The 18,886-nt window shown below is 41.7% G+C and overlaps 1 long non-coding RNA gene across 1 annotated transcript in view; it reads right to left on the reverse strand.

The window, feature by feature from the left end:
• The window catches only part of LOC131408963 (uncharacterized), a 44,241-nt gene that overhangs the window by 18,147 nt on the left and 7,208 nt on the right, over positions 1-18,886 (reverse strand). The window lies entirely within an intron of this gene.

An 18,886-nucleotide genomic window follows, 5' to 3' on the forward strand; every position in this document is an offset into this window, starting at 1 on the left:
CATACTGTATGATTCCATTTAGATAGCATTTTTGAAATGACAAAATTTTTGAAAAGGAGAACACATTAGTGGTGAGGGTAATAGTGGTGGGAGGGAAGTGGTGTGGTTATAAAGGTCAACGTGAAGGATGCTCGTGCTGGAACTGAGTAGTACCTCGACCATGGTTGAGGATACCTGAACCTATACATTTGGTAAAACCACAAAACAGTAAACACATATTCACAAATATACAAGTTCAAGTGAAACTGGAAATCTGAACAAAAGAGGTAGATTGTATCAATGTTAGCATCCTGGTTGTGATATCATACTAGAGTTTTGCAAAATGTTACCATTATGGGGCCCTGTGGCCTAGGGCTTAAGTTTGGTGCTTTCCACTTCAGCGGCTCAGGTTTGGTTCCCAGGCACAGGCCTACACCACTTGTCAGCTGCCATGCTGTAGTGGTGACCCACAAACAAAATAGAGGAAGACTGGCACAGAAGTTAGCTCAGGGCCAATCTTCCTTAAGCCAAAAAAGAAAAAAGAGGAAGACTGGCACAGATGTTAGCTCAGGGCAAATCTTCCTCAGTAAAAAATAAAAGTTACCATTAGGGGAAGCTGGGTAAAATGTCCACAAGATCTCTCTGTGTTATTTCTTTTTTTTTTTTTTTTATTGGTTTATAACATTGTAAAAATTTCTGGTATACATCATTGTACTTCTATTTCTGCATAGATTACATCATGTTCACCACCAAAATACTAATTACAACCCATCACCATACACATGTACTGAATTATCCCTTTCACCCTGCTCCCTCCCCCCTTCCCCTTTGGTAACCACCAATCCAATCTCTGTCCCTATGTGTTTGTTTATTGTTGTTATTATCTACTACTTAATGAAGGAAATCATACGGTATTTGACCTTCTCCCTCTGACTTATTTCACTTTGCATTATACCCTCAATGTCCATCCATGTTGTCACAAATGTCTGGATTTCATCGTTTCTTATGGCTGAGTAGTATTCCATTGTGTATATATACCACATCTTCTTTATCCATTCGTCCCTTGATGGGCACTTAGGTTGCTTCCAAGTCTTGGCTATTGTGAATAACACTGCAATGAACACAGGGGTGCATGTACCTTTGCAAATTGGTGTTTTCAAGTTCTTTGGATAAATACCCAGCAGTGGAATAGCTGGATCATATGGTAGTTCTATCCTTGCTTTTTTGAGGAATCGCCATACTGTTTTCCATAGTGGCTGCACCAGTTTGCACTCCCACCAGCAGTGTATGAGAGTTCCCTTCTCTCCACATCCTCTCCAACACATGTTGTTTCCTGTCTTGTTAATTATAGCCATTCTGACGGGCGTGAGGTGATATCTCATTGTAGTTTTGATTTGCATTTCCCTGATAGTTAGTGATTTTGAACATCTTTTCATGTGTCTGTTGGCCATCTGTATATCTTCTTTGGAGAAATGTCTGTTCAGGTCTTTTGCCCATTTTTTAATTGGGTTGGTAGTTTTTTTGTTGTTGAGATGCATGAGTTCTTTATATATTTTGGAGATTAAGCCCTTATCAGAAGTATGGTTTGCAAATATCTTCTCCCAATTGTTAGGTTGTCTTTTCGTTTTGTTGATGGTTTCCTTTGTTGTGCAGAAGCTTTTTAGTTTGATGTAGTCCCATTTGTTTATTTTTTCTATTGTTTCTCTTGCCCGGTCAAATGTGGTGTTTGAAAAGATGTTGCTAAGACCGATGTCGAAGAGCGTACTGCCTATGTTTTCTTCTAGAAGTTTCATAGTTTCAGGTCTTACATTCAAGTCTTTAATCCATTTGGAGTTAATTTTTGTGCATGGTGTAAGGCAAGGATCTACTTTCATTTTTTTGCATGTGGCTATCCAGTTTTCCCAACACCATTTGTTGAAGAGACTTTCTTTTCCCCACTGTATGTTCTTGGCTCCTTTGTCAAAGATTAGCTGTCCATAGATGTGTGGGTTTATTTCTGGGCTTTCGATTCTATTCCATTGATCTGTGTGTCTGTTTTTGTGCCAGTACCATGCTGTTTTGGTTACTATAGCTTTGTAGTATATTTTGAAATCAGGAAGTGTGATACCTCCAGCTTCGTTCTTTTTTCTCAGGATTCCTTTAGCTATTCGGGGTCTTTTGTTGTTCCATATAAATTTTAGGATTCTTTGTTCTATTTCTGTGAAAAATGTTGGAACTTTGATAGGGATTGCATTGAATCTATAGATGGCTTTAGGAAGTATGGACATCTTAACTATGTTAATTCTTCCAATCCAAGAGCACGGAATATCTTTCCATTTCTTTGCGTCTTCTTCAATTTCTTTCAGAAATGTTTTATAGTTTTCGGTGTACAGATCTATCACCTCTTTGGTTAAGTTTATTCCTAGGTATTTTATTCTTTTTGTTGCAATTGTAAATGGGATGGTATTCTTAATTTCTTTTTCTGCTACTTCGTTGTTAGTATACAGAAATGCAACTGATTTTTGTATGTTGATTTTGTATCCTGCAAAGTCTCCATAAATTTAAGAAGATTGAAATAATACCAACCATCTTTTCTGACCACAACGGTATGAAACTAGAAATCAACTATAGGAAGAAAATCAGAAAAGCCACAAATACATGGAGATTAAACAAAATGCTACTGAACAACGACTGGGTTAACGAAGAAATCAAAGAAGAAATCAAAAAATACCTGGAGACAAATGAAAATGAAAATACGACATGCCAGAATTTATGGGATACAGCAACAGCAGTTCTAAGAGGGAAGTTTATAGCGATACAGGCCTATCTCAACAAACAAGAAAAATCTCAAATAAACAATCTAACAATGCACCTAAAGGAACTGGAAAAAGAAGAACAAAGAAAGCCCAAAATCAGGAGAAGAAGGGAAATAATAAAAATCAGAGCAGAAATTAATGAAATAGAGACCAAAAAAAAATAGAAAAAATTAATAAAACCAAGAGTTGGTTCTTTGAAAAGATCAACAAAATTGACAAACCTTTAGCTAGACTCACCAAGAAAAAAAGAGAGAAGGCACAAATAAGTAAAATCAGAAATGAAAGAGGAGAGGTTACAACAGACACCTCAGAAATACAAAAGACTATAAGAGAATACTATGAAAGGCCATATGCCAACCAATTCGATAATCTGGAAGAAATGGATAAATTCTTAGAATCATACAACCTTCCAAAACTGGATCAAGAAGAAGTAGAGAATTTGAATAGACCAATCACCAGTAAGGAGATCGAAACAGCAATCACAAACCTCCCCAAAAATAAAAGTCCAGGACCAGACGGCTTCCCTGGTGAATTCTACCAAACATTCAAAGAAGACTTAATACCTATCCTTCTCAAACTCTTCCAAAAAATTGAGGACGGAGGGAAGCTCCCTAACTCATTCTACGAAGCTGACATTACCCTGATACCAAAACCAGACAAGGACAATACAAAAAAAGAAAATTACAGGCCAATATCACTGATGAACATCGATGCGAAAATCCTCAACAAAATACTAGCAAATCGCATACAACAATACGTTAAAAAGATTATACACCATGATCAAGTGGGATTTATTCCAGGTATGCAGGGATGGTTTAACATTCGCAAATCAATCAACGTAATACACCACATTAATAAAATGAAGAATAAAAATCACATGATCATCTCAATAGATGCAGAGAAAGCATTTGACAAGATACAGCATCCATTTATGATAAAAACTCTGAATAAAATGGGGATAGAAGGAAAGTACCTCAACATAATAAAGACCATATATGAGAAACCCACAGCTAATATCATCCTCAATGGTGAAAAACTGAAAGCTATCCCTCTAAGAACAGGAACCAGACAAGGATGCCCACTGTCACCACTCATATTTAACATAGTACTGGAAGTCCTAGCCAGAGCAATCAGGCAAGAGAAAGAAATAAAAGGGATCCAAATTGGAAAGGAAGAAGTGAAACTGTCACTATTTGCAGATGGCATGATTTTATATATAGAAAACCCTAAAGAATCCACCAGAAAACTTTTAGAAGTAATAAACGAATACCGTAAAGTTGCAGGATACAAAATCTCCGTATTATTTCTTATACCTACATGTGAATCTACAATTCTCTCAATAAAAATTTCCCCTGATGTCAAGGCAAACGTTTGTCATAACCATTCTCAATGCACTTTAGAAACACAGACTCCTAGAAATTAAAGGACCTTTATAGATGATCTATAAACTGCATTCAATTCTACCAATATCTAATCTCCCTTCTTTGAAGGCAGGCTTGGCGTGGCCAATATTAGCTTTGGCCAATACAGTACATAAGAAAGCGCCGTGTGTCACTTCTGGGCAGAAGTTTTAAGAGCCGATGCATGCTTTGCTATCTTCTCTTTTCCCTCGGCCATGGCCGCACCAATGTTTCAGGAAGTGGCTCCTCTGTTCACCTGAGTCCACAGGTGAGGACACTGACGCCTTGGGAGCAGAGATCCCAGTTGACTCTTCATGGTCATGTAGTAGAAGCAAGATATCAATTCTGGTTGTTTCAGGCCCTGTGATACGGGTGTTCTTGATTACCGCAGCATAACTTAGCCTATCCTGACTGATGAAGAGTCCAGCACCTCTCATACTCCAGGTCCTAAAACCAAGAGCTGAGGGGCTGGGGCCCAGGCTACCTAAGAAGTTAGTGACAGAGACAATACTACGACAAGAGTCCCAGGCTGGTGCCGTTTCCTATACAGATTTTACCTTCAGGCTTCAGGCTATTTTGTCCACAAAAATAAAATCAAAATACAAATAAAAGCTCTGTACAAAATTGAATAATCAAATTAGTTTGCAGATTGATAAGCCAAGAGTGAAAGAACAGATTTTTAAAAGTAGGCTGAAGGAAATACTGGCATTTCTAATTTTATCATATAGTTCTGAATCAGTAGCCCATCATTCAGAGAGGAGAAAAGCACTGGACTCCAATGAGTCACGTTAGAGAAATCCTTGATATTTTGAAAATTCAAATGTCAACAAGCCACACAATATGAGAAATAGCAGGCACTGGTTCCATCCTTTAGAGCACTTTTACAAAATGAATCAAAATCAAATAACAACCCTATAGGTTTATTAACCTACAAAAAGATGTTTGGGTAATTCTGTAAAGAGATGCTTCAGTGGCAGTCATGACTATTTGTGGAGTTAAAAGGGAGTTTGTGAAAGTAAACAGCATGTTTTCTTCCAAGAAAAGGACTGTTTTACTCGGCATAGTCTTTTGTGAACATGCTAAGGACCTGAAGGATTTCCCATGGTATGTGTTAAAATTTGAAATTCAATTTTAAGGAGAAAAAAAACTAAAGATCTAAACTTATTCCAGAATCATTTAAGGAAACAGCCCTCCATCCTCATTTGCTACACGTCACACAGTAAGAAAGAATGTATGCACTTCTCTGACTGCACAACAGATCCTCAAAAGCTGCCTGTCACCCAGGCAGTCCGGTATTAAGGCTTTATTGCAAATATTCTACTATGAAACAGGGAGCAGTTCAAGAGAAGAGGATGTAGCTGAAATTTTCTTTAGGAAAAACTCATCTTTTCCTTGATTAACTACTCTATTTATGTATTGCTCTCTTATGCCTTTTTTTTTTTTTTTGAGGAAGATTGGCCCTGCGCTAACATCTGTTGCCAATCTTCCTCTTTTTCCTTTTGTTCTCCCCAAGGTCCCAGTACATAGTTGTGTATCATAGTTGTAGAGCTGTAGCTCTTCTACGTGGGACGCTGCCTCAGCATGGCTTGATGAGCAGTGAATAGGTCTGTGCCCAGGATCAGAATCGGCGAACCCCAGGCCGCCCAAGTGGAATGTGAGAATTTAACCGCTATGTCACCGGGCCAGCCCCTGCATTACTTTTTCAAACCATGAGATTTTCCTCTTTAATTTTAATTCTGATGATAAATGTAATACGGTCATTGTGGAAAATCTGGAAAGTTTAGACAAGAGAACATGAACGCAAAAAAATGTTTTCCTATAATCCCACCACCTCAAGCACATACTAGCATAATTTTGGAAAATTTCCTTTATCCTTTTTCTTCCGTGCACTTTTCAAATATAGTTGAGGTGATAGTTCATTTATAATTCTGAATCCTTCTCGTGTTCCAGTCATCACTGTGTCAAAAACATTCTCTCATATTATTAAAAACTCAACATTAAGCTCATTTTATCAGATGCTCAAAATTCTATTGTCATGATACACTGTTACTTATTTATTCAGGCCTCTACCATAGGACATCTTGGTAATTTCTTCTCTTTGATCACCATAAGGTATCAGAGCTAACTTAACTTTATTCCGTATTCTTTTTTCATTATTGTTTTGATTTATCCTGAGTTTTTACAAATTATTTCATGTGGTCCTTTCATTTCCAGGCTGCCGTGCTTCTCCCTTTATGCTTCGTCTCTACGTCGTCCTAAGAACCCTGAAGACTCTTCTCCCTACAGAAACACTTCAAACACAGATTCCAGCAGATAATTTCTGGTGCTCTCACTGGTACCAGAACAGAAAGGGAGACAGAGAGAAAGAGGAGAGATATCTCGCCTTCACAAAATAAATAATTCCATAGGTAATTACCTAAGTAAAACCATCCCTCTTTATTTCTGTGTATTTTTAAAGGTAAATGTAGTGTGAGGAAAACGGAGGAGCACTGGATTGAAACCAGATTCTTAATGCAATTCTACTTCTCTCCTATATAAGTCACTAAATTACTTGAACCCTATTTCCTCATTTGTAAAATAAGAAATTTAGTTAGAGATCTGAGTTGTCTTCCGGCTGGCGCACTTCCTAAGTCTGCTCAGCTGTGTGACCTCAGGTACCAACCAGACTTCAGAGGGAAGGCCGTAGCCTCTCTTTGGAGTCCAGATACGACAGGTCTTAGCGTGGGAAGCAGAGCTTTACCAAAGTTGGAAGAGTTGGATGCAAAACTCAGGAAAATTGCCACCAACTGTCCCAGCCTGAAGTACCAATGTAGATGGTTTTCAAGAGATGAACCAAAAGCTGCTACCCATCTGCTGAACCTCTGGGAAGCTCCTCACACAGACTCATTCAGTCGACCCCCAGTCAACGAGTGGATCTCAAGAGTCCACTTTGAAGGTACGGTGAATCTCAAGAACCTCACCTCAAGTAATCTCCCACTGGCCAGCCTGGTCTGCAGCGCCAATGTGATGACTCTCAAGCTCCCCTAGAAGCAGTCTGAACCAGGTCTGCTCACATATCCGCTTTCAACTGCCTCTGCAGCTTCTCCTCCTCTTCCACCTCCAGACCCTCAGAGGACTACGTGGTAATGGGGATTCTGGACAATGAGCTCATGCCTTTGAGAGTCTCTTAACTTCATCTGTGAAATATTTACTAAACAGACAGCTGCTTAGTCTCTACTACAGTCATAGTACTAAGCTTGGTGCTACAAAAGCTACCAAAAACATAAGAGGAGTAGCCCCTGCCCTCAAGAAGCTCACAGCCTAGTTGAAGAGCAGATACCCCCAGGAACCATAACTGGTTGGATGTTAGGCTAGACACCCAAGATTAGGCGTTCCACACTCCTTTTAGTACTACCCAAAACCCACACTTTTAAGATACTAAATGTTACTCATAGTAAAAGGGTAACAGGTGCAAGCCAGGATGAACCCTCAGAGATTACCTGCTGTGCATATCTCTTGCTTCAAGAAGGCACAGAGGAAAATATCACATGGAATCCCCCAGTAGCGAGCCCATGAGACTACACAAGGGGACTCTCCAAGTTGGGCTTTGAGAACAGAGACTGGTGCTTCTTTGTAATCCCCGTTTATTGCCCTTGCAATGTTCTAAATAACGTAAAGTACACAAGATTTTTCCAAAAAGCACTTTTGTGATTCATTTCTCAAGAACTTAAGAAGTAGTGCTTTGGATGCTCAGCAGATGCATGGCAGAGGGCCCTGAAAGAGCATAAAATTATGTGTTACAAGCTAAATTGTGTCCCTCCAAAATTTATATGTTGAGCCTCCAAGAATGGGACTGTATTTGGGAATAAGGCCTTTAAAGACATAATTAGGTTACAATGAGATCATATGGATGGGACTTAATCTGGTGTCTTATAAGAAAAGGAAATTTGGACACACAGAGGCACCACAGGTACATACACACAGAGGAAGACCATGTGAGGACACAGCAAGAAGGTGACCATCTGCAAGCCAAGGAGAGAGGTCTCAGAAGAAACCAAACCTGAAAACACCTTGATCTTGGACTTCCAGCCTCCAGAACTGTGAGAAAATACATTTCTGTTGTTTCAGCCACCCAGTCTATGGCATTTTGCCCTAGCAAGCTATTACACTGCGGCAGCAACCACAGGCATTTCCATGGGATTTGGAGCAGCAGCTGTGGACACAGATCTTACAGCCCAGATGAAGCCTCCTAACAAGTAGTTTTTGGCCAATGATCAGCATAAATTATTAAACTTCTCCACCAGTTTAAGGCCACGCGTGGTTATGTGCAGAGAGAGGAGAATATAAGCTTCATGAGGGCAAGACCGTTACCTATTTTACTAACTGCCATATCCCCAGTGTAAGCGTACAGTTTTGAAAAATATGTAGTCTTGTAAAACTATCACATATAGATACAGAACATATTCATCACCCCAAAATGTTCCCTCAAGTTCCTTTGCAGTCAGTCTCCTCCCCTAGTCGCCGGTCCTTGGCAACCACTGATCTGCTTCTGTCACTATATTTTGCCTTTTCTATAATTTCCTATAAATGGAATCATGCAGAGTATAGTCTTTTGTGTCTTGGCTTATTTCCCTGAGTTTTTGATATTCATGCATGCTGCTACATGAATCAGTACTTCATTTCCTTTTTATTTGTTAGGGAAAACAGTCTCATACATGCAGTCTTTCGACCCCTGCTCAGCCACATAGTGGGCCTTGGGCCTGGAAAACTTCCTTACCAAGAGATACGGAGCCCACACAGCCCGTGCCAGGCTTATCACCTCGTGTGGGACTATCTTTCCCTGCTTTTGCTTAGGCATGTACGTCAATGGCCCTCAGGCACGGCCCCAGCTTTCAGTATTTCAGAGTCCAACTGGGAGGGATCAGGGTCCCTCTGCTGCAGTACGAGGGGGTGCATGTAGGCCAATTTCCCTGCGTCAGCTGCCAGGGGCACCCGCAGCCCTGAGAGACTGACACACACTATTGGAGCTGATATTGCTCTATCTCTTCTCCATGTGAGTGAAAGCTTTGCTCCATCCAGTGCTTGAGTGTGTTGTGTTTTCCTTGGCAACTCTGATACCAAGATGCAGTGGAAAGAAGTATTTGGACTTCCATTCCTCGTGGCTGGCACTGTGATGATCTTTGCTATCCTCCATGTAGTTGGAGTCCTACCCTGGCGTCAATTACTGGCACACAGTGTTCTGCTCCATATTATTGTCGAGTAATATTCCGTTGTATAGATGTATCATAATTTGGTTATCCATTCACCAATTGTTGGACATTTGGATTGTTTCTAGTAATGGGCCATTATAAATAATGTTCCTCTCAACATTTGGGTACAAATCTTTGTGTGAATGTTTTTTTGTTGTTTTTGCTTCTTTTTGGTTCTTTTACTCTTGGATAAATACATAGGAGTAGGATTGCTGGGTGGTATGTTTAGTGTATTTTTAAAGTTATAAGAAACTGCCAAACCGTCTTCTAAACTGGCCGCCCCATTTTGCACCCACAGCGCTGCACAAGGCACCAGTTGTTCCTCAGCCTCACCAACTCCTGTTATTAGTTCTTTTTAATTTCAGTCATTCTACTAGGTGTGTAGTGGCATCTCACTGTATTCCCCTGATGGCTAATGATGTTGAGCCTCTTTTCATATGCTTATTTGCATTTGTACATGTTCTTTGATGAAGCGTCTATTCAAATCTTAGCCCATGTTTTTAAAAATTGAGTTGTTCATCTTATTATTGAGGGGTAAAAGTTCTCTCTGTATTCTGGATACAATTCTTTTATCAGATATAAGTTTTGCAAATATTTTTTCTCAGCCTGTGGTTTTTTTCCTTTACAACTTTTGATGACATCATCAAGTTCCTGCCATAGGTTGTTCCTGACTTCAGTTCCCATCACAAGACCAACCACCAATCATCCATAGACAAAACACCATTGTGAAAATCCCAGATCCTGGAGGGTGAGGCTGAAACACCGTCCTGGACCACAGGGACAGAGAAGGACCACATTAGAAGGGTAAGAAGAGACGCTGCACTCTGACCACGTCGCCCCTCCCTCAGGCCCGCACAGTAACGCCCAGAGGGCCCCCAGGGGTTCACGGTTTCTCCAGTGGGAAAAGAGAGCCCAAGCTGGACATCCAGCTCCCCCAGCACTGCAGGACACTTCCCAGGAGGCCCACTCGGGTCTCGCCTCACAGGGCCCACTGGGGTAATCTGCCAGGCTCAACCACGGGGATCAGATAGAGACAGAGAAGGGCAGCATTTACGCCAGTCAGTGCTCAGCTCTTGGTGACCGCATTCCTGCTTGCAGTGCTACCAGAGCAGTAATCTCATCCAGCGGCTCTGCCCATAGGCTGATTTCCGGTAAACACTTGACTTACAGAAAAACCGGCGCTTATCTCCTGATCAGTGAATATAGACCAAGAAATCTCTCCCCCTCTTCAAACCATTGAACTTACTGCTTAGACTCTGGCTGGACTTCCCCCATTCTTTGCATTCCTCACCCATAATACAACCCCCAAACCCTTAACAGACTCGCCTATAGCTTGCTACAGTTTACATTTCCTGAATTGCAATACCTCTGCTATTCCCAAATAAATTCAGTTTCTGGCAGTTTGAGCTTGCCTTAGTTTACCTCTTTATTTAGGTTGACAGGCAGTTCTGCCAGATTTGGGTGCCCCGTCCACAGGCTGTACCCGCTGTGGAGCCCATTCTACCACCCTGCTGTGTAGGAAAGCAGATTCACAGCACTGCCCAACTGTTGAGCATAGCTTCCGGCCCCACGGGTCCAGGAAGCATGGCCACAGAACAGAGGCAGCCACGGCGCCGAGCCTACAGCGCTGCCCAACTAGGGAGCCCGGCCTACAGCCCTGTCCCCTCAGGGGGCCCAGCCCACAGCCCTGCCCAACCAGGGACTCCTCCCGGGGATCCTCTTGAATGCGGAGTCCAGCCAACAGCACCGCCTCCCCAGCTTGGAGCACAGGCAGAGGCCTCGCCCAGCTGGCCAGCCCAGGGCATGTGCCGCCTGGTGGGGCCTCTCCCAGCTGACTCATCCCGCACCCCAAACTGAGCCGACTGGTGAAAGTCTTTCCCTGCCCGAGTGAACCTTAATTTTAGTACTTTGACTATGATGTATCCATGTGGTCTTCTTTGTGTCTAACCTGCTTGGAGTTCATTGAACGTCTTGGGACTGGGGTTTTATAATTTTCATCAAATTTGAACATTTTCCAGCCACTATTTCTTCAAGTATTTTTTTTTTTTTCTTTTGGTGAGGAAGATCAGCCCTGAGCTAACATCCGTGCTAATCCTCCTCTTTTTGCTGAGGAACACCAGCTCTGAGCTAACATCTATTGCCAATCCTCCTCCTTTTTTTTTCCCCAAAGCCCCAGTAGATAGTTGTATGTCATAGTTGCACATCCTTCTAGTTGCTGCATGTGGGACGTGGCCTCAGCATGGACGGAGAAGCGGTGCGTCGGTGCATGCCCGGGATCCGAACCCGGGCCTCCAGTAGTGGAGCGCACGCACTTAACCGCCAAGCCACGTGGTTGGCCCTCTTCAAGTATTTTCTTGCCCTCTATCCCCTTCTCTGGGACTCCAAATAAATTGGTATTTTCCAAAGGTTGTTGAGGGTCTGTTGATGTTTTTCAGCCTTTTTTCTCTCTTTCAGTTTGGACAGACTTTATTCACATATCTCAATGTTTACTGATTTTTGTCTTTTGGTTCTTTTTTCTAGTTTATGACTCATCATTATTTTCATGTTTTCCATTATATCTTTAAGCATAATAATAGCTGTTTTAAAGTGCCATACTGCTTTAGTACCTCTTATTGGATATTGACCATTGTTAATGTTACATTCTCAAACGCTAGATTTTGTTTCAGCTTTTAAATAGCCTTGGACATTGTTCTGCCAGGCAGTTAATTAACTCGCCAATAAGGTTGATCTTTTCAAGGCCCCTTTTTCAGCTGTTATGAAAAGTCTAGAGTAGCCTTTATGTTAGGGCTAGTTTTGCCATGCTTCTCAAGTATGATTTTTCTAGAGTCTTTATGGAAATGTCCCAGGTGTTACATGAGGACTCTCCACTCTAGCTGGTCAGAATTTTAACATCTCCCAGCCCTGTGTGAGCTATGGGAATTTTCAGCTAATAACTACCCAATTATCTTTCCCTGGCCTCACTGGTTTCTACCCTATAAATCTCTGGGTTTGTATTCAGCATCAGCCCCAAGGGACTCATATGCAGATTTCTGGAGCTCTTCTCTGCATAGCTCTCTTCTCTCCTGTACTCTATCCTACAAATTCCAGCTGCCTCATCTCTTGTACACACGGTGATCTCTATCTCCTGAAATCAGGGGGATAATTTTGCTCCTCCTGGGATCCCCATCCCTGTCACTCTGGCAGAAAACCAAAGTGATTTTAGGACGCAACTTATTTGTTTCCCTTCTCAGGGATCTGAGTTCTGGGATGCCTATTATCCAATGTTTAAAGAAATGTTGTTCCATATATTTTGTCCAAATTTCTAGTTGTTTAAAGTTGGAGGGCTGGGCTGGTCCCAACTACTGCAAGTCCAGAAGTCAAAATCCATCTTATTTTCTTGTATTGCAAAAAGTATAGCTTCCAACCATCCACAGCCTCAAGAGAAACTTCTTAGAAAAGGTGCACAAGAATTGTATCTCTGGCACATGTATTTCAGGAACTGATGTTATAGAATCACAAGATAATTAATCTTTCAGAGAAAGTTCAGGAGAAGAACAGCTATTTTGGAGTTCTTTGCTGCCAGTAGGGAATCACAAATGATAGATTTTTTTTTTTTCTGCCTGTAACTATTTTTGGCTTAGGTCACTGAATCCAGGCCTCTTTTGTCAGTATTTTTTTCTTCACTTAGAAGAGCAAGTGTATTCCACAGTTTGGCAGCTGGGATAAGCTGCTGACAGGCACTGTCATTTGGTTTGCAACTTTGGTGATGGCACAAGGGAAAAACCCCCCATCGAGGGTAACCAGATGGAATCCTCAAAGGCAGAAGAAACAGAGAAGACAGAGTGAACTGAAGATGAATTTATTCCCTCATTGTTTTTGTCTTAGTGAAGAAATGCCACAGGAGGTGTTGGCAGAAGTCTGACAAGGAAGAGCTGAGTACAATCATTTCCCTCCTCTTGGCATGGGGGACAGCAGTTGGCTGCTCTTAGAAAAGGGACAGAAGTTTCAGGGAAAAGCAACAAAAATAATCAGGCAATGGAAAAACAAAGAATCTGTGGAGAAAAGGGTTTATGAATTGATACTGTTTATACTCTGAAGAACACTAAAGTGTCTTTGCATATAGATTAGCTTGCATTTATGGAGCACGTTAAAACCCTTTCACAAAACACTGCTAGCTTATCTGATTTATCCTGATAATAACCTGTGAGCATAAGGTACTATTTCTATTTTATAGAGACATAGACTAAGGAGCACAGTTTAAGGGATTTGACTCAAATCATAGAGCCACTTGATGGCAGAAACAAAAAAAAACATGGCTGTTTCAGTCCATTTAATGAGAGTATTTTGGCTAGCTGTTCTTCATCTCCATAAAAGATGCCACTAGGGAAACTAGTTTTAATAAATGAAATCAAAAGCACAGCTATATCACAAAAGACTCAAGAGTATCCTGGCATTTTCTAGACTTCTGGGGAAAGATGGAAACTGAATACACATACCTACTTTCACTACCTATCAAATTCACTAAAATAGTACAGGGAATGTTGAAAGGCACAAACCCACAAAAACATGGAGAACATGAGATGAAATAAAAACAAATTTTTGGAAAGTATGAAGCAGAAGGAAAAGATATACAGCAGACATTAGAAAACTGAATGCTGAGCTGGCAACAATAAACCCTGGATCCCCAAAAGACTCAGAAACTGGCACTGTCAGGTATCTCTGAAAATGTGGGTAAAGGGAGAAGGGCTTTAAAAAGGGAAATTATCTGAAAGTGTAGTAGGTCTCAGATCCTCAACCCACTCTGAATAGCCAGGAGACTAGCAACGCTTTGCACCAGCAAAAGACTGTAGGTCTTTTCTTTAAAGATTGTAAGATAGAAGTACCTCAATTCTGGACTGATGTCACTGAGAACAGCTGACCTTAAGGGACATCTTACTAAAAATAGAGATCCCCAGCAGACTGGGCTTGCAGAATGCCGTTAACCAGGCTTCACCTTCCAAGAAAGAGACTGAAGATTCTTCTCCATAGAATCTCATCAGTCCTAGAGGATATAAACATTAGAGGCTCCCCATTCAAAAGGCCTAGTCAGAGTAACCTGCAAGGGAGCTCTCAGTCGACAAGCTGTACTCATGTTTTTATATTTTCAATTAGCTTTTTAGTTCCCTTTTAAAATTGAGCACAGAGGGCCAGCCCAGTGTCATGGTGGTTAAGTTCGTGTGCTCTGCTTCTGCGGCCCAGGGTTTGCAGGTTCGGATCCCGGGTGTGGACCTCTACACCGTTCATCAAGCCATGCTGTGGCAGCATCCCACATACAAAATAGAGGAAGACTGGCATGGTGTTAGCTCAGGGACAATCTTCCTCAGCAAAAAAAAAAAAAAAAATTGAGCACAAAGTCACAGATCAGTAAACATCTAAGGAAGGCTTCTTCTAATGTGTGTTTTTCTAATACCACCAAGCAATTGTCCAGTTCTCAATGGACACTGACTGGGTGTCCAGTTTAACTCAGTTCTGACACCATCTGCCTGGAGATAGCACAGATCCCACAGGTTAAGGACTCAGTCCTACAGGACTACCCTCCCCACTTCAGACTCCAATCACAAATCTAGGTTGCCATCTGTGCTTCTATCAAGTGGCTATAAATTAGAGGTTCCCACAACCCCCTTGTTAGGGTCAATTAAGCTGCCAAAGTGGCTCAAAGAACTCAGAGGAACATTTGCTTATATTTACCAGCTCAGTGTAAGGATATTATAAGGGATACAGAAGAATAGCCAGAGGAAGAGACACACAGGGTGAGGTCTGAAAGGATCCCTAGAGCAGAAGCTTCTGTCCCCATGGAACGGTGGTGTGCCACCCTCCCAGCATGTGGATGTGTTCACCAACCCAGAAGCTCCATCAAATCTTGTTCAAGAGTTTTTATAGAGCTTAATCTGCAGTCTCCCCCACCACTTCCCCTTCCCTGAGGCTGGTGGGTGGGGCTGAAAGTTCCAACCCTCTAATCACTTGGTCTTTCTGGCACCACCCTAAGTCACCTCATTAAAGCTCAGATTTGCTCCAAAGGGGCTCCTTATGAATGACAAGTGACACTCCTATCACTCGGGAAGTCCGAGGGTTTGAGGAGCTTTGTTCCAGAAACCAGGCAAAAAGACCGAATGTATTTCTTATTATACCACACTTGTAAACTAAAAGATGCAGGAGGAAGGGAGAAGGAGGAGAGGAAGGAATCAAAGAGAAGAATCACCCTACTCCTCACCAAAACAAACAAACAAGAAAAACAAAACAAAACAAAAAGTATCGGGAAATTTCAGATCACTGGGGACAAAGAGAACATCCCTCAAGCTACCAGAAAGGAAAAATGGGATTCATAGTGGCTTGCCCTCAATACTGAAGCTAGACGACAATGCTGAAATCCTTTTAAAAATATGAAGGAAAATTATTTTCAACCTAGAATTCATGACCAAGCCAAACTACCATTTAAAAAGGAAGGAAAAAATAAATATATTTTCAAACATGAAAAAATTTCAAAAAAGTTACGTTCTATGAGAATTAAATAGGAAAGACAAGAAAAATCAGAAACAGGCTATACAACACAAAGAAGAGGTAAAAGGCGCCTCGTGATGATCGTGAAGGAAGGTCCCAGGTGATTACAGGTGTACCAGGCAGAGAAGGAGTGGATTCAGACAGGTACAGGCAAGAACAGTGCAGGCGACATCTGTGCAGGAACAAGAGAGAAACCCGGGTGGGAATGAACACATTCAGAAGCACTTTAGACAGCTGCATTCATAACAGGCACCTAGAAGATGAAGCAAATGAGCAAAAGACAACAAACATGAAAATGGTGTAGTAAAAGAAAAGCGACCATCCTCTTATACATGGCTCTGCTGTGATTAGGGAATACCGTCATGAGAATAGTGAATATATTAAACCAAAATCAGGTCATCACTGTATTGGGAATGAGGGAGATCAAAGGGTGCATGTGTGCAGTGTAGCGGGGCAGGGAGAGGGAAGAATGATACCCTGTCTTTCATGGAGAGAAATCAATAGCTTGGAAAAATGAAAAGTTATCAAGGAAATCATGTTATTTAGAGACATGCGGAGGCACTGGAGTAGATGTGGAACTGGGTAGGCTGTGTCTCCAGCTTTGCAGGCAAATACGGGCCCACTCACTCCACATAATGTCAGAAAGGCAACACAGCATGGCTGTTGACAAGCGTTTGAGAGTTGAACTAACCTGAATTCTGGCCCTGACTCGCCCATCTATTAGCTGTGACACCATGGGCAACTTCCTTAACCACTTCAAGCTGCAGTTTCCTCATTTATAAGACGGAAATAATAATAATAATAATAGTATCTAAAACATGATCAGGCACATAGATGGCACTCAATATATATTCACTGAATGAATGTTAGTAAAGAGAGAGTGTACGTCATATGTTTTGCCTGATATATAATAAACACTCAGCAAAAATTAGTTTTGTGTTTAGAGTGGGTCTGTTTATAAGCATGTTCTAAATCTAAGCCCTCTGCCTTCTCATCAAGTTAATGGGGGAGAATTTGTTATCACACCAACTTTATTCTGAGAAACTCTGGAGGCATATTTGACCCCTGACTTTCCTGCCCAACCTCTCACAACAATCACCATCTTCTGTCAAGCCTACTTTTACATTACGTCCCAAGCATCTCCTTCCTCTCCTGACTACACCCCCATTTTCTCCTGTTTGTCTTTGGCAAAAGACTCCTGAATGGTTTCACTGCCTCGCATCTCTTACTCCTCCACTGCACCCTCCACCTGCAGCTGGAGATGCCTTTCCAGAAAAACCCAATCAGGTCACCTCCACGCAAACACCTTCCGGAGCTCCCATCCCTTGCAGTACAAGCCGGAGCTCTTCACAGCAGGCCCAAAGCCACGACACGACCTCACCCAAACTCACCTTGATTTGTCTCCCGATGTTCCCCAGCCCTCCTCCGCCCAGCTAGCCCTCCTCCCCTGCAGCGCTCAAGCACACTCCGTTCCACAGTCCCCGCCCGTGCCATGCTCCTTCTCACATCTGAGGCTGTGTGAACACTGTTCTCTGCCTGGAGAGCTTTCCCTCCTTCCCCTTTTCCACTTGGCAAACGTGCTATCAATCAATTGCTTGCTGGTCTCCCCCACTATACTACAGGTTCCTTGAAGTTTGCGCTCTCTTACTTCTATGTAGCCTGCCCAGCACCTAACATAGGGCCTGGCCTAAAAAATGCTTGTCGAGTAAAGGAAAGACAAGCCCTATAAGGAACAGTCACCCCCACCTCGAGGCTTTTGCTTACCAATAATTAAGGGCAGTTGATTATTCCATCTTTTTTCAAATAAATCAACCATATTTCTAGTTTCCCTTATTTAATATTCAATATTTAAGTTATTAAGTATAGAGAAATCTAATTTACTTACTGCTCTATAAATGAAGAAGGGTTTCCACTACACCTTATTTCTATCTCCTCAAAAAAAAAAAAAAAAAAACAGGTATGAACATGCCCATTTTAACAAACACAAAACCTGCATTTTAGGGGAGTATTTACTTTCTTTTAATTTTTTTATTGGCTCTATTCCCACCCACCTCACCCCTGGGAAACCCAGTGCATTTCCATCTATAACTATAGATCTCTATGTCTCTAAATATGGAGATATGTAGGTACACACACATGACACCCCTCTACGTACACACAACAATCCTCCCCACATGCGTTTCTACATCTTGCTTTTCTCACTCAGTAGAATCTACCGAAAGTCCTCTAATATTAATTCTTGTTGCACTGGCTGCATAATCATCCACTGTCATCTCAGACTTTTATAAAAGCTTTACCGCCGTTTCATTTAAGTTATCTTCTGGCTGTCTCAGTCTGCTCAGGCTGCTATAACAGAACACCATAGACTGGGGGGTTTATAAACAACAGAAATTTATTTCTCACCATTCTGGAGGCTGGGAAGTCTAAGATCAGGGCACCGGCAGATTTGGGGTCTGGTGAGAGCCCGCTTCCTGGTTCTCAGATGACCGTCTTTGCTGTGCCCTCATACGGAGGAAGGAGCAGGAAGGGGCTCTCTGGGGCCTCTTTTATAAGAGTACTAACCCATTCATGAGGGCTCTGCCCTCTTCCCCTAATCACCTCCCAAAGCCCCCCCCCCAAATAGCATCACACTGGGGATTAGGTTTCAACAAATGAATGGGGGGGGGGGGCAAACATTCAGACTATAGTATGGCCAGTGAGAATGAAGCATGGAGAACCTTCCTTACCAACCAAATGAAAGGAAAGCTATAACTCAGAATGGTTGCCAATTTCAGATTTTTGTCAGAAATGAGAAGATGTAAACAAACAAAATCTTAGCTGAATATAATCAACTATGAAAGTTGGGTCAGTGATTTATATACATATGTTGCTAGAAACATTTTTAAGCTGTCTCAAGAATTTGCATTTGATTCATTTATATTTACTAAATAAAAACAGTACTGTAGTTTATAAGGTACCTCCAGGCATT

Source organism: Diceros bicornis, chromosome 7, assembly GCF_020826845.1.
Source record: "Diceros bicornis minor isolate mBicDic1 chromosome 7, mDicBic1.mat.cur, whole genome shotgun sequence".
Lineage (NCBI taxonomy): Eukaryota > Metazoa > Chordata > Mammalia > Perissodactyla > Rhinocerotidae > Diceros > Diceros bicornis.